At 37.3% G+C, this 13,816-nt stretch overlaps 1 protein-coding gene across 2 annotated transcripts in view; it reads right to left on the reverse strand.

Annotated features, from left to right (window-relative positions):
• Positions 1–13,816, reverse strand: part of LOC150092709 (uncharacterized) — a 34,052-nt gene that overhangs the window by 10,580 nt on the left and 9,656 nt on the right. The gene's annotated exons all lie outside the window — the stretch shown is intronic.

Genomic DNA, 13,816 nt, shown 5'->3' on the forward strand with positions numbered 1-13,816 from the left:
ATTCCTGAATGCTCATTTGAAATGAAGGTGATGATTTGCATGCCACTTTTGTAATAATAAATGCTAGCAATCTGCTAGTAAAGTGGTTTACCTAAATTTATTTATATCTTTTTATCAGTTTATTTATGCTGTGATCTCATTGTTTATTTCTGTTATTATGAAACTCCTATGAAACTGTTAAGGGTAATCTGAAAATGGATCCCCCCCCCCAAGTCTGATATTGAAATGTTTATTTCAGAATGCTTCTAGTGAAGTACATAGAGAATATTTTACCCATAAGTTCATTTATGTCTGCATTTTCTTGCTTCAGGAGTTTTAGAAGTGGTAGTTTACACTTCCTTGTATTAAAATATTTGTTTATAATTTGATAACCAAGAACTTTTTTTATGTAATCATCTTTATTTTAGAGGTTTAAATAATTAGCAAGTTATTTTAATGAAATTATTTCTGAAACCCAAGTACTGTTTATGATAACCACTTCAGAATGACTTTTACAGAAACATAAGATATATTTCGAAGATTATCAAGCATAAAACATTTAGCCAACACTTGCTAAAAGTTGAAACACTGTTCAGAATGTGCACATGCTACTGGAAATCTTAGTAGCATGTGCTTATCTGTCCTCTCCTGGTCAGACAGAAAATTGTAGTTTTGTTCAGAAACTAAGTGGTTTGAACAAGTACTTGGATCAGTACAAATGAAGTTGTACAAGACTATACACAACATCTAGAAATATTATTATGATTCAGGCCTCCACATGGAGTCACAAGATTTATCGAGGGAGTCCTACTCTGGAAACTCAAACTATCTATCATACCACTCCTCGAAATCATCAACTGTTTGTGCTCTCATCACTATCAGACAATGTATTCCATAGTTCAACCACTCCTTATCCTCTTGCTCAAAACTTCCTTTAGTAACTTCCCAGGATGGCCCCTTGTCCTCACTCCTTCCCTGTTCCACCAAAAGAAAGAACTCCCCAGTGTCAGCCATGTAACTACCTCTCAACAGTTTAAAAGTCTCAATCACATTACCTCCTCTATCTATCAAACTCTGCAGTCCATACGCATTTCCCTGGTCTATCCTCATAACATTGTACAGTCCTGATACCATCTTTATTATCCTCTTCTACACTCTTTCCATAGTCAACTTATCCTCTTCAAATCCTGTAGACCAAATTTGAGCACAAGTCCAGGAATTGTCTAATCAGGGCTTTATACAATTATTATTATTAAACAAGACCTCATGGAGTCAAAGACTCATCTAGGAGGTCCTTTTATCTCACACACATCTCATCATACCGTGTCTTAAACACATTCAAACTTCTTGCAGACACCACACTCTCAGGCAAGGCATTCCAATCACTCACAACTCTGCACGAAAAAAACCTGCCTCTCACTCCCCTACTCACCCTCTTTATACAGTTTCCAGGGATGACCCCTGATCTCCCACTATTCGCTGTAGAACTTCTCCACCATTGATTGTATAACAACCCCTTACCAACTTGTAGGTCTCTATCATATCTCCCCTCTTCCTTCTCTCCACTAGACTCTGCAAATTACATCTTTTCAATCTTTCCTCATACTCAACATTCCAGAGGTCAGAAACTACCTTAGTCAGTCGCCTTTGCACCCTTTCCAACATCTCTTCATCCTTCTGAAAACCAGGTGACCAAATCTGGGCACAATAGTCCATGTGTGGCCTAATCAAAGCTTTATACAATGGAACAAGAATCTCCTAATTCTACACGTCAGTGTTCTCTGAATCATTCCCAGAAGTCTTTGTGTTGTCTTCACAATTTTGGCGATGTGTCCCATAAATTTTAGATCCTTATCCATTATCACCCCCAGATCTCTTATTTCCTCTACCTCCAACAATATATTCTCACCAAGCATAAATTCTGCATCCCATCTTTGTTTTCCAAATTTCAAAATCTTCCATTTTGCAACATTGAACTCACATCCCCATTTGCTTGCCCAATCACTCAATTTTTTCAAGTCTTCTTGCAAGGCCACAATATCTTCACTACTCTTCACGGTTCGTCCCAACTTTGCATCATCTGCAAACAACTGAATATCTCCATCCAAATCTTCAACAATATCATTAATATACAAGTTAAATAGTAATGGCCCTAAAACAGACCCCTGAGGCACTCCACTAGTGACTTTCCTTTTCCTGGATATTGCACCCCCATACACAACTTGTTGATACCTATCAGATAGCCAGTCTCCAATCCAATGCAATAATCTAATATTACTATTTTTATGGGCAACTCCAGGGAGTCAGACTCATCGAGGGAGGCCCCAAATCATATTCATCACAACTATTCGACATTCATACAGTATCTATCATACCTTGCCTTAAACTCATTCACTGTCACAGCATCCACCACAGACTCAGGGAGCGCATTCCACTCATTCACTACTCTAAAAGTAAAGAACCCAGCTCTAACACCTTTACTAACCACACTTTTGCCCAGTTTCCATGGATGTCCCCTAGTCCTCCCACAACCAGCCCTGTTCTCAAAAATATCTTCTGAATTAATTTTATAGAAACCCTTCAGTAATTTGAATGTCTCAATCATATTTCCCCTCCTCCGCCTATCAACCAATTTCTGCAACCCCCACAAATCCTCAACCTGTTCTCATAAGGTTCATTCCACAGACCTGCTATCATCTTGGTCACTTGCCTCTGGATCCTCTCCACCTCCTCCCCATCAAGAAGAAACCTAGGTGACCATCTGGGCACAGTAGTCGAGATGGGGTCTTATCAAGGCTCGATACAGAGGAACAATAACCTGCTTGTCAACGTATTCTTCAGCAACCAAGTGATTTGATGAGCTGATTTGGCCACTTTTGCAATGTGTCCCCTAAATTTCAATTCCTTATCCACCAACACTCCTAAATCTCGTGCCTCATCAATTTCCTGGAGCACAGTTCCACCAATGCAGTAAACTGCCGCCAATCTTTTCACCCCAAAATGCATAACCTTACATTTTGCCACATTAAATTGACATCCGTTCTCCTTAGCCCAGACCTCCAATCTATCCAAATCATCCTGCAAAATTTTGACGTCATCTGCATTCACTATTGCCCTACCCAACTTCACATCATCCGCAAACAAATGAACTGTTCCTCTCAGATCCTTTCCTATATCATTAATGAACAAATTAAACAGCATTGGTCCAAGAACAGATCCTTGTGGCACATCACTAGTCACAGGCCATCTTGTGGACTCTACTCCTGAGTAAACCACTCTCTGATATCTCTCCGTCAACCACCCTCCTATCCATCTCACCAACCCTATGTCCATCCCCATATGCTGCAATTTACTGATTAGAATTCCATGTGGTATCGTGTCAAAGGCCTTAGCAAGGTCCAGTAGAATCACTGTAAACCCATTATCCTTATCCAGTTCAGCCGTCACTGTGTTATAATGCTCGAACAAGTTACTGAGGCATGACCTACCCTTCACAAAACCATGCTGTCCCCGATACAGTATGCCATTTTCTTCAATCTATATTCAATCTTCAATAATATCCAACCCCATCTGCTCTAGTTTGACTGTCAACTTATCATGAGGTACTCTATCAAAAGCTTTTGCGAAATCCAAGTATATTACTGTGTATCCTTCTCCTCTGTCCAAGGAAGCAGTCACCTTATTGTAATAAGTAAGTAGATTACTAAAACATGACCTCCCTTTAGCAAATCCATGCTGTCCATCAAAGATTATACCATTGTTGTCAACCCAACTCTGGATCCTAGTTCTCACAAGCTTCTCCAACAACTTAACCACAATACCTGACACACAGATAGGCCTATAGTTTGATGCTTGAGTTTAATCACCTCCTTTATGAAGTGGCACAATCTTGCCCTCCTTCCACTCTTCAGGAACTTGACCAAGTGCCAGACTCGTATTAAAAAAATATGTCAAGGCAAGTGTCAACTCTCTGGCACATTCCTTCAGAATACGCGGCGATATATTATCAAGTCCCACAGCCTTATTTACATCTAGTTTACTCAACTCCCCAAACACCTCTTGCTCACTTACAGTCAGTCTCTCCTCCCCATCATCAACTGCTCTTAATCTCTCCATGAAGTCACATTCACAAGATTGAAAGATCTTTATGAACTGCTCATTAAGTATCTCCACCACACATTCTGCAACAGCTGTCTTTATATCATTTCCTCCAATCAATGTCATCCTTCCATAATCATTCTTTCTTTTGCTGGCTACATATCGAAAGAACTCCCTAGGATTCTTTTTGGCTTCATTAGCTAACTGCTGTTCATACCTCTCTCTCTAGCTACTCTCACCAACCAAGTCACCCTCCTTGCCTGGTCTTTGTAGACCTCATGAAATTGGTTACTTCCACTTCTCTTATGCTGCCTCCACAATGCCCTTTTTCTCTGTATTGCATGCTTAATCTCTTTATTCATCCATCTCACACCTACCTTATTTAACCTTCTCACCCATGATATACATTTAGACATTGCATCTACTAAATAGTTTTGAAAATCCCCCAAGCTGCATTGATCTCTTTTCCAGCTAACTCCTCATTCCATGCTACACCTGCAAGCTATCTCCTGAGCTCTTCATAATCACCCCCCCCTTGTAGTTCCACATATACCCTTTTTTCACAGGGGTCCTTGCACTGCTGGCAACCACCCAGGTAATCACCTCAAATGCAATGACAACTCTTATCTCTAAGGGCCAGCATCTCTGTCAGTATTGCAGGAATCCTCTGGATTACCTTCACATGACCCTCCCCCACTTCCTCAACAGACTATGGCAACCACCTATTGATTTATCCTAAACTTCAAGACTTTACATTTAGCTGAATTAAACTAACACATCTGTTCCTTTGTCCATCTGTTCAAATCCTCTTGCAGGCTACCATATGTGCACTATTACTAATAACCCTTCCCCCATCTTCGCATCATCTGCAAACAAATGAATATCCCTTTGCATCCCATTGACAAAATCATTGGTATAAAGGTTAAACAATAAAGGTCCCAGTAATGAGCCTTATGGAACTCTACTTGTAACCTGCTTCCTTGATACTGCTGCACTCCCATACACAACTCTGATACATATTAGATAGCCAATCCCAAATTCAGTTCACTAACCTGCCATCTAAACCCACATGCTGCAACTTAAATATCAGCTATCACGTGGTACTCTGTTAAATACTTTTGTAAAAAAAAAAAGAAAAGAAAAGCAGAATATGCCTTTCCCTCATCAATCCCTCTTGTCACTTTATTATAAAAGACAATCATGTTACTAAAACAGGTGCACCTCTTAACAATCCATGTTGACTCACAGATAACATTACTCTCATCTGTCCAACACCATAAATGATCCCTTACAAACTTTTCCAAAATCTTAACAACTAATGATGAAATACAAACTGGTCTATAGTTTGACACTTCCAGTCTGCTACCACCCTATGAAATGGCACTATCTTACCATCCTTCCACTGCTTGGATACCTTTCCCCATGGCTAGACTTTCATTCAAAAGTCTAGCCCTCTTTACCCTCTATGTTCCCTGGCTTATAGCAACACTCCACAAAATATCTGGTCATTCCCAATTGTATTTCATATAATTTCAAAACATTAGTGCTGCTCTCCAAATCCTCCACTCTAAGAGGACACAAGTCATCACTCATCATAAGCAGTACTCCACAAATGCATTTGTCCTTCCCAGCCCATCAAAAAATGCCATACCCTGCTACTTCTATTCATGTCAATATAGCATCTTCCATCAACCATGTGTCAGAGATACCAATAATCTTTACACAGGCTGATGCTATCAGCACCACCAATTCATCTCCTTTATTCCATATACTCCTGGCATTAGTATAAAAAAATGAAGGCACTGTCATTATTTCTATACTTATCATTATCCTCCCTAGACTTCACTGGATTCAGCATTATTTGATGTATTTCCCCTTTCTCCCAAGCAAATATTTCCACAAGAGGCCATCCCTGCTACCATCCACCATGATGATCCTAGTTTCCTCGCATTGACACACTGACTTGTTCAGAGAACAACATTCTCTCCAGATGCTTATGTCCTACCTCATTCAAATGCAAGCAGTTTCTCACACAGTTCCTTTGTCCACATAAGCAAAATATTCATAATCAAGTATTCAAATATCTTAGTGCAAAATTAATATATGGGCAACTACATGGAGTCCTCAGACTCATCACATTATGCACTATCCAACATTTGGTCAATATCTATCATCCTTTGCTTTGAACTCATGCACAGCCATAGTACCCACAACAGACTATGTCAACATATTCCACTCATTCACTACTTTCCAAGGAAAAAATCTAGTTTTCACACCCATGCTCGATTTCCAAGAATAGCGTCTCGTTCTTTCAACACTGGCAATGTTTTGAAAAATTTCCCGTGTATTAATCTTGTAAAAACCCTTCAGCAATTTCTATGTCACACCCATATTACCCTTATTCCACCTGTCAACAAATTTCTGTAAGGCACAAACCTTCAATTTACAATACAGGATGATAAAATATACAAGACAGGATTTACACGATAAATATAATTACATGTGGGTAACTAATGGCGATTACCATACTGGTTATTTGAGGAATAAATATGAATAGGGGTAGATAGATTTATAGACAAATATCTGTATGCTCTATGATTATTAAATTACACAGATTCTAAAGCTTATTTAATATATATATAATTATTAAATGTATTCATGTATAATTTATTTATTTTTTTGGCATAGAATTATTTTTTCATCCCCTAACAATTTTATTTACCTGAAATACACTTCTTGGAAAGAAGTTCGTGGACACTCCCATGAGCAAGATGCACTGTGCCATTAAACAAGTCGCGTATTTGTAGCAAGTATAAATTGGAGGACTATGATACTACCAAGTCAGTGCAACTGCGTCCAGGTGAAATGGCTATGAAAAGGAAACTGAAGGAATGTGAAAGAGGCATTACAATTGGATGGTGTTGCATGCCTATCTGTTTGACAAATTGGACCACCCCAGTTCAACAATCAGTGATACCATGCTCAGATGGAAGCACAGTGCTACCCACAGTAGATGACCCACCACAATCATCGAATGTGACTGTAGGGTGCTACAAAGGATCATCATCATCATCGGCTCAACAGCCCTACATGAGCCCTGGCCTCTTTCATAAAACTTCTGCCAACTTTCCTTATCCAATGCCAAATTCTTAAAATTTTTGATTCCTAAAACCTCACTCCATATTCCTATCTTAATTTAGGTCTTCCAATTTTCTTTTTCCTTCTGACTTAGCATTAAACATCTTAACTATTCTATTAATATCACTAAGTATAATGTGTCCAGCCCAACTTAATCTATTTACTTTTATGTATTTAATAATGTCTGGCTCATTTAATAATCTATATAGTTCATGGTTATATCTTTTCCTCCACACAACATTCTGCTCGAAAAATATATCTGAGAACTCTTTTTTCAAACAGACCTAGCAATCTTTCATCTGCCATTGATAATATTCAGTTTTCAGAGGCATAGGTTAACACTGATCTTACAAGTACTTTGGTACATCATTATCTTTATTTTTCTTGAGATCAGATGCGACTTTAGGAAACACCTAAGTCCACAAAAGCATCTATTTGCAGAAAGAATAAGTCTCTGAATCTCAGTACCGATATCATTTTTACAATTAACTTCTGATCCCAAGTATATAAAACTATGTACTATTTTAAATTTATAAGAACCAATTTCAATTTGAGGAGGATTATTATCACAAATCTTTTTAGTTACTGGCATATACTTTGTTTTTTCTTGGTTAATCTGCAAATTCATGTTCTTTGCTGCTTTCCTATAATATTGTCTGCATATGCCATAATTTGTACTGACTTGTAGAAAATAGTTCCCCTTGTATTAATGCCAGCATCTCTGAAAACCTTTTCAAGTGCTATGTTAAACAGTAAGCAAGCTAAGCCATCCCCTTGTCGAACACAATTTTTTATATATATACAGGGTGTTCGGGATAAATTTGACAGTTTCGTAAGGAAAAAGAAAATCTTCTTTGTATCTATTAAATTTAATGAATTGACAAAAAACATTACAGGCAGAGTTAATTACAATACTATCAACAAGATTTACTCAAAATAACCACCATTAGCATCGATCACAGCTTCAATCCTGCTTCGGAACCTCGAACAAGCTGATGCTACAGTCTCCCTGGGAAGGGCCGCAAAAACTGTTTTAATTTTATCCATTAACTGGGCTTTTGTATTACTGGAAGTGCAATTGGTGTCTTTTTCAACTGCGCCCCATACAAAATAATCCATGGGGTTAAGGTCTGGGGAGTTTGGAGGCCAAACATTTGGACTGGTGAAGTCGTAGAAATTTTCAGACAACCATTTTTGACTTTTCCCAGAGGTGTGGCAAGGGACCGAATCCTGCTGCCATACATACGGCCTACCATTGGCTACCCTTGTTATCCAAGGCTTGACTACAGTTAGCAACTCCACGAACAAAGCCCGAATTCCAATGCCAGGGTTCTTCAACACCTGTTCCTGCAGATTTGCGAGGAATTCTGCTGTACGAACGCAATCAGATCGTCTGCTAGGGATCTTTCTTCTTGCTACATCCTCGTAGTCACCATTGCAAGTCTCTAGTTCATGCCTGATTGTTTTTACTGTATTCAGGGAGCATTGGGCAGCAGTCGTAATATCCTTATTTTGATGGTGGGCACGAATCATCATGATACAAGTTATTCTCTTCCATGATTCAGGTGGGTTCCAGCTATCCATCCTTTCTGACATCTTGTATATGAATGAAGAAGGGTCCAAACTTTTAAATGAAGAGAAGTGTGTGTTAATACATGTAACTTACGGAAAAATATAATTAATTATAAATATGTCAAATTTATCCCGAACACCCTGTATATATATTGGGTCACACAACATGTTCTGAATTTTGATCTGACAATGAGTTTTTCTCATTGTAGCTTTAACTAAAGCAATAAGTTTTCGTGAAATCTAAAGTTCATCCAATGCAATAAATAAGTTAGATCTATCTATGCTATCACATGCAGCTCTAAAATCTATGAAAAGGTGGTGTGTTTCAATTCTAAATTCATTACATTTTTCAAGTAATTGGCATATATTAAAAATCTGATCATTTGTAGATCTTCCTTGATGGCATCCACACTGATAATCACCAATAACATTCTCTACATAGGGATAAATTCTCTTAAATAGAATGTTACAGAAAACTGTAAAAGTTGTATAGTAAATTAATTCTTCTATAGTTAGAACATATCATTACATCACCTTTCAGAAAGGTGATGTAATGCAACTATGAAATTCGGAGGTGGCAATGTGATGGTATGGTCCTAATGATAAATTCATTATATGCCTAGAGGATGAATAGTCGAAAATTCCCAATGATCGGCATTATATGCTTGTGGAAAGCATGTCCCACAGGATTGTTTATCATCACAGGGAAAGGAGGTCCTACATCATATTAAGGTGGGTGCCAAGGCTGTCTTGTTCCTCACACTATAGTGTCCGTTGACTTCTTCCCAAGCAGTGTATATTTCAATTTCATTTAGTTACATAATATTAGTTTCTCAATATTTTTTTTTAAATGTGTAATTTAAAGGAACAGCCTTTACATTGTCAGGTAATTTATTACAGTTGTATTGTATGTCAGAAAGATGTGTGGAACATCTCTGCTGGCCTTGGGAACCACTAACAAGTTTCTATCATAAAGATCATGAATCCACGTTATACATGGGAAATTTTATAATGTTGTTACTGACATATATTAAATAGCAGTATAGGCAAATTTTCCATAATGATAAGATATCAAGGAAAGTATACAACTTTTCAGTAGAGTATGATGCTGAATAGGAAGTGAGCATTGCTCTTATTGTACGGTTATAGATTCTTATCTGATAAGACAGCATATTGTTACAATAGTCTCCACAACAGCAGGTGATGCAATACTGCAGTGAGGAATTTATCCACGAATAGTATAGACATCTCCGGAATGCTGTACTAACAAGTTTTCTGACATGATAGATTCTGTTGATGGCATCTTATTTTGTTTGTCAAATACAAAACATGGGAATTCCACTTCAAGTTGCTGTCAATAATAGAACTAAGTATCTTATTGATACTTAGTTCTATTATATATTCTATTATGATATTTTTTATTAACCCCACAATGACATAATTATTTGTCATTATTTCAGAACAAAACTCACTTGCCATCATAATTTAAGTCATGGCATTTTATTAATAGATTGAGATCTGGCTTATTTGTTAAGCTGAAGTACATGTATTTCGTATTATCAAAATTTATTTTGGAACCATTCATAAGTCCTTTGCTGAAATACAGAAAAGGATAGTATTTTGGTAAATAAGTTGCACCCACAGAGAGCATTGACAGAGATTTTTAAAAAAAAAAAAAGTATAGATCCTTGAGGTATACCATATTTTATATTTCACTATCATGGTTGCTGAAGCAATTAAATTGTTTTCTGTTAGCTCGGCCTGGTTGGTTGAGTGGTTAGCATATCCGCTCTCCACCCAAGAGGCTGCGGGTTCGGATCCCACCATGGGCATGGATGTTTGTGATTGTCTGCAAAAATACTAGTGGTGGCAGTGGTGGGCAGTAGATGGCATTGGTGTAGATGATGATGATAGTTGTGGTTTGTAGTAGTTGGAGACAGAGCTGTAGAGTAGGTGCCCTCCCTTGATGAGTCTTTGGAATCCCTAGAGGTGTCACGTAATAATAATAAATATGATTTGAACCAATTATTTGCAACAACTCTGATACCATATCTATACATTTTCTGTAAGAACAGATCATGACAGATGCAGTCAAATGCTTTGGAGATGTCTAGAAAATTGGCAGCAGTATACTTTCCACTGTATATACCATTGTGTATTAATTCCATAAAAATTAACAGCACTTTTTCAATGTTTAGAGCAGGCCAAAAACCAAACTTATTGAATGAACAGAAAAAGTTGTTTAAGCATTTTTTAAATTAAAATCTCAAAATGATATTTGACCTGAAATGCTCAAGTATGGTATAAAAGTCTTACAGTGGCTGCACTGCATAGTTCAGAAGACCTGGACAAAGGGACAAATTCCAGATGATTGGAGTAGAGCTCTCATAGCACCCATATACAGGGTGTCCCAAAATTCACGCAAGATTTAAATTTAGCGCCATTTGAGCGGTAAAGTGTTGCCAACAAGAAAAAAAGACAGCGTGACAGCTGACACGCTGTCTTTTTTTTCTCGTTGGCAACACTTTACTGCACAAATGGCGCTAAATTTAAATCTTGCGTGAATTTTGGAACCATTTATTTTGAACAAAGAAAGATGTGAATATGCAAATATTTGAAATTAATAAAAATGTAGACATCTCTTTACCCAATTGCTTTTAAATTTTAGCTAGCAAGTACACTTAATTATTGAAATTTGTAATATGTTATAAGGTTCTTGAAACTCGCACTAGGTTCTTACCATATGTTCGAGCAACATATGGTTGCACTAGGTTCGCATCAACGAGAAAAAAAAGACAGCCTGACAGCTGACAGTTCAGGGTTATTAAAAATGACCACACACAGAGAAGAGAGTTCGTTGAATGGATTATGGAACAACTACAAGTGGATGCTTATTTTGCGAACAAAATCATCTTCAGCGATGAGGCTCATTTTCATCTTGATGGCTTCGTTAATCGACAAAATTGTCGCATTTGGGGTTCAGAAAATCCACGAGTGATTGTTGAGAAACAAATACATCCACAACGTGTCACTGTTTGGTGCAGATTCTTCTTCGAAAATGTGGCTGGTAAGGCAATAACAGTTAATGGTGCTCGCTATTGCGACATGATAATCCAGTTTTTTTTTGTGCCTAAATTGCAAGATATGGATGTGGACGACATGTGGTTTCAACAAGACAGCGCCATATGCCATACAGCCCGAGTCATTTCCTGGTCGTGTAATTTCCCATTTTGGTGATCAGAATTGGCCGCCCAGATCATGTGACTTAACGGCGTTGGACTTTTTTCTTTGGTGTTTTTTGAAGTCTATGGTTTATGCCAACAAGCCCATGACCACCCACGCCTTGAAGGAGGAAATTGAGCGCTGTATCAATGAAATTCAGCCACATTTATGCAAAACGGTCATGGAAAATTTCGACAAAAGAGTGCGTATGTGCCAGCAAAGCCATGGAGGCCATTTACCCGATATGCTATTCCATGCATAACCCTATACTGTATGCTTTATGAATCAATAAGAAATTACAATTTTTAATTAAAAACCTGTGTTTTCTATCAAAATTACTTCTTGCATGAATTTTGGGATGCCCTGTAGAAAAAGGGAAATAAAACTAAATGAGAGAATTACAGAGGTATTTCATTACTGAGTGTTCCTGGTAAGATTTACACAAGTATACTTGAGAAACGGTTGAGAAGGATTGGGGAAGAGAAGCTTGGTGAAAAACAAGCTGGATTCAGGCCAAATAGAGGCTGTCATTATCAGATTTTCACATTACAAGTAGTTGGGAAATCATGGGAATAACAAAGATCTGTATTTAAGTTTTGTAGATCTGAAAAGGCATATGACAAGGTGCCAAAAGAGAAGCTATTCAAAATGCTACAGTTGTATGGTGTCTGTGGGACATTATATCAAGTGATACTAAGTCTTTATTTGAGTTGCAAGTCAGCAGTTAGAATTGAAATATAGGAAGATGGTTTAATGTTAAATCTGGTGTTAGACAAGGATGTACATTATCCCCTCTGTTATTCATTATCTATATGGATCACATTATGAAGGAAAGTGGTATTAAACCTGATATCAAAATTGGTGATGTTAATGTCAGCTCTTTGCTTTATGTGGATGATGTTATACTTTTAAATAAATCTAGTACAGGTCTACAAGATTCCCTGACTAAATTGAATAACTGTTGTAATAAATCTGGTATGAAAGTCAGCAATAACAAAACAAAGACAATGAAAACAGGCAGAAACATTGAAAATATCAACTGCATCATGAATGGAGAACCTATAGAGCAAGTAAAACATTTCATCTACTTAGGCACAATTTTTAGTGAAGATGGTAAACTAAATATGGAAATAAACAACAGAATCAACAAACTGGTATGGTAGGAAATCAACTGAATAAATTTATATGAAACAAGAGAGAAATTAGTCGAAATACTAAATTAGCTGTATACAAGACAGTGTTCAAACCAATTTTAACTTATGGATATGAGAGCTGGGTTAGAAATAAAACACTTGACCAAAGACCACAGATATGCAAGTCCTGAGAAAGATTAGGGGCATGGAATCAATGGCAATATCATATTAAAAATGAAGATATTAGGAAAGAACTTGACATGGTTAGCATCCAGGAATGTGTTAACAGAGTTATCTCAAGTGGCATGGTCACTTAAACAAAATGGGAGAGGAAAGATTAGCAAAACAATTGTTCTCTGCCAGGTTGACAAGAAAAAGACCCACAGGAAGACCAAGATATAGGTGGATTGATATGATAAAAAGTTCCTTAGAAGATAGAAATATAAGATCTGATAATGTCAGAGGTTTGACAGGTAACAGATTGATTTGGAGGAAAATTGTAGATACGAAGTTAGTAATGACGTAAATTTGTCATGTAGTACTATCATATTCTATACAGTCCTTGAGGGCACATGTCAGGAATTTGATGATAATGACTTTAAAGAATGTCGATAGTATAGATATGAACCTATAATTATTTATCTCATTACAGTCTCTACCTTTAAAGAACGGAA

This window comes from Typopeltis vanoorti, chromosome 25 (genome assembly GCF_054136105.1).
Source record: "Typopeltis vanoorti isolate ZY-2024b chromosome 25, IOZ_Tvanoo_1.0, whole genome shotgun sequence".
Taxonomy (NCBI): domain Eukaryota; kingdom Metazoa; phylum Arthropoda; class Arachnida; order Uropygi; family Thelyphonidae; genus Typopeltis; species Typopeltis vanoorti.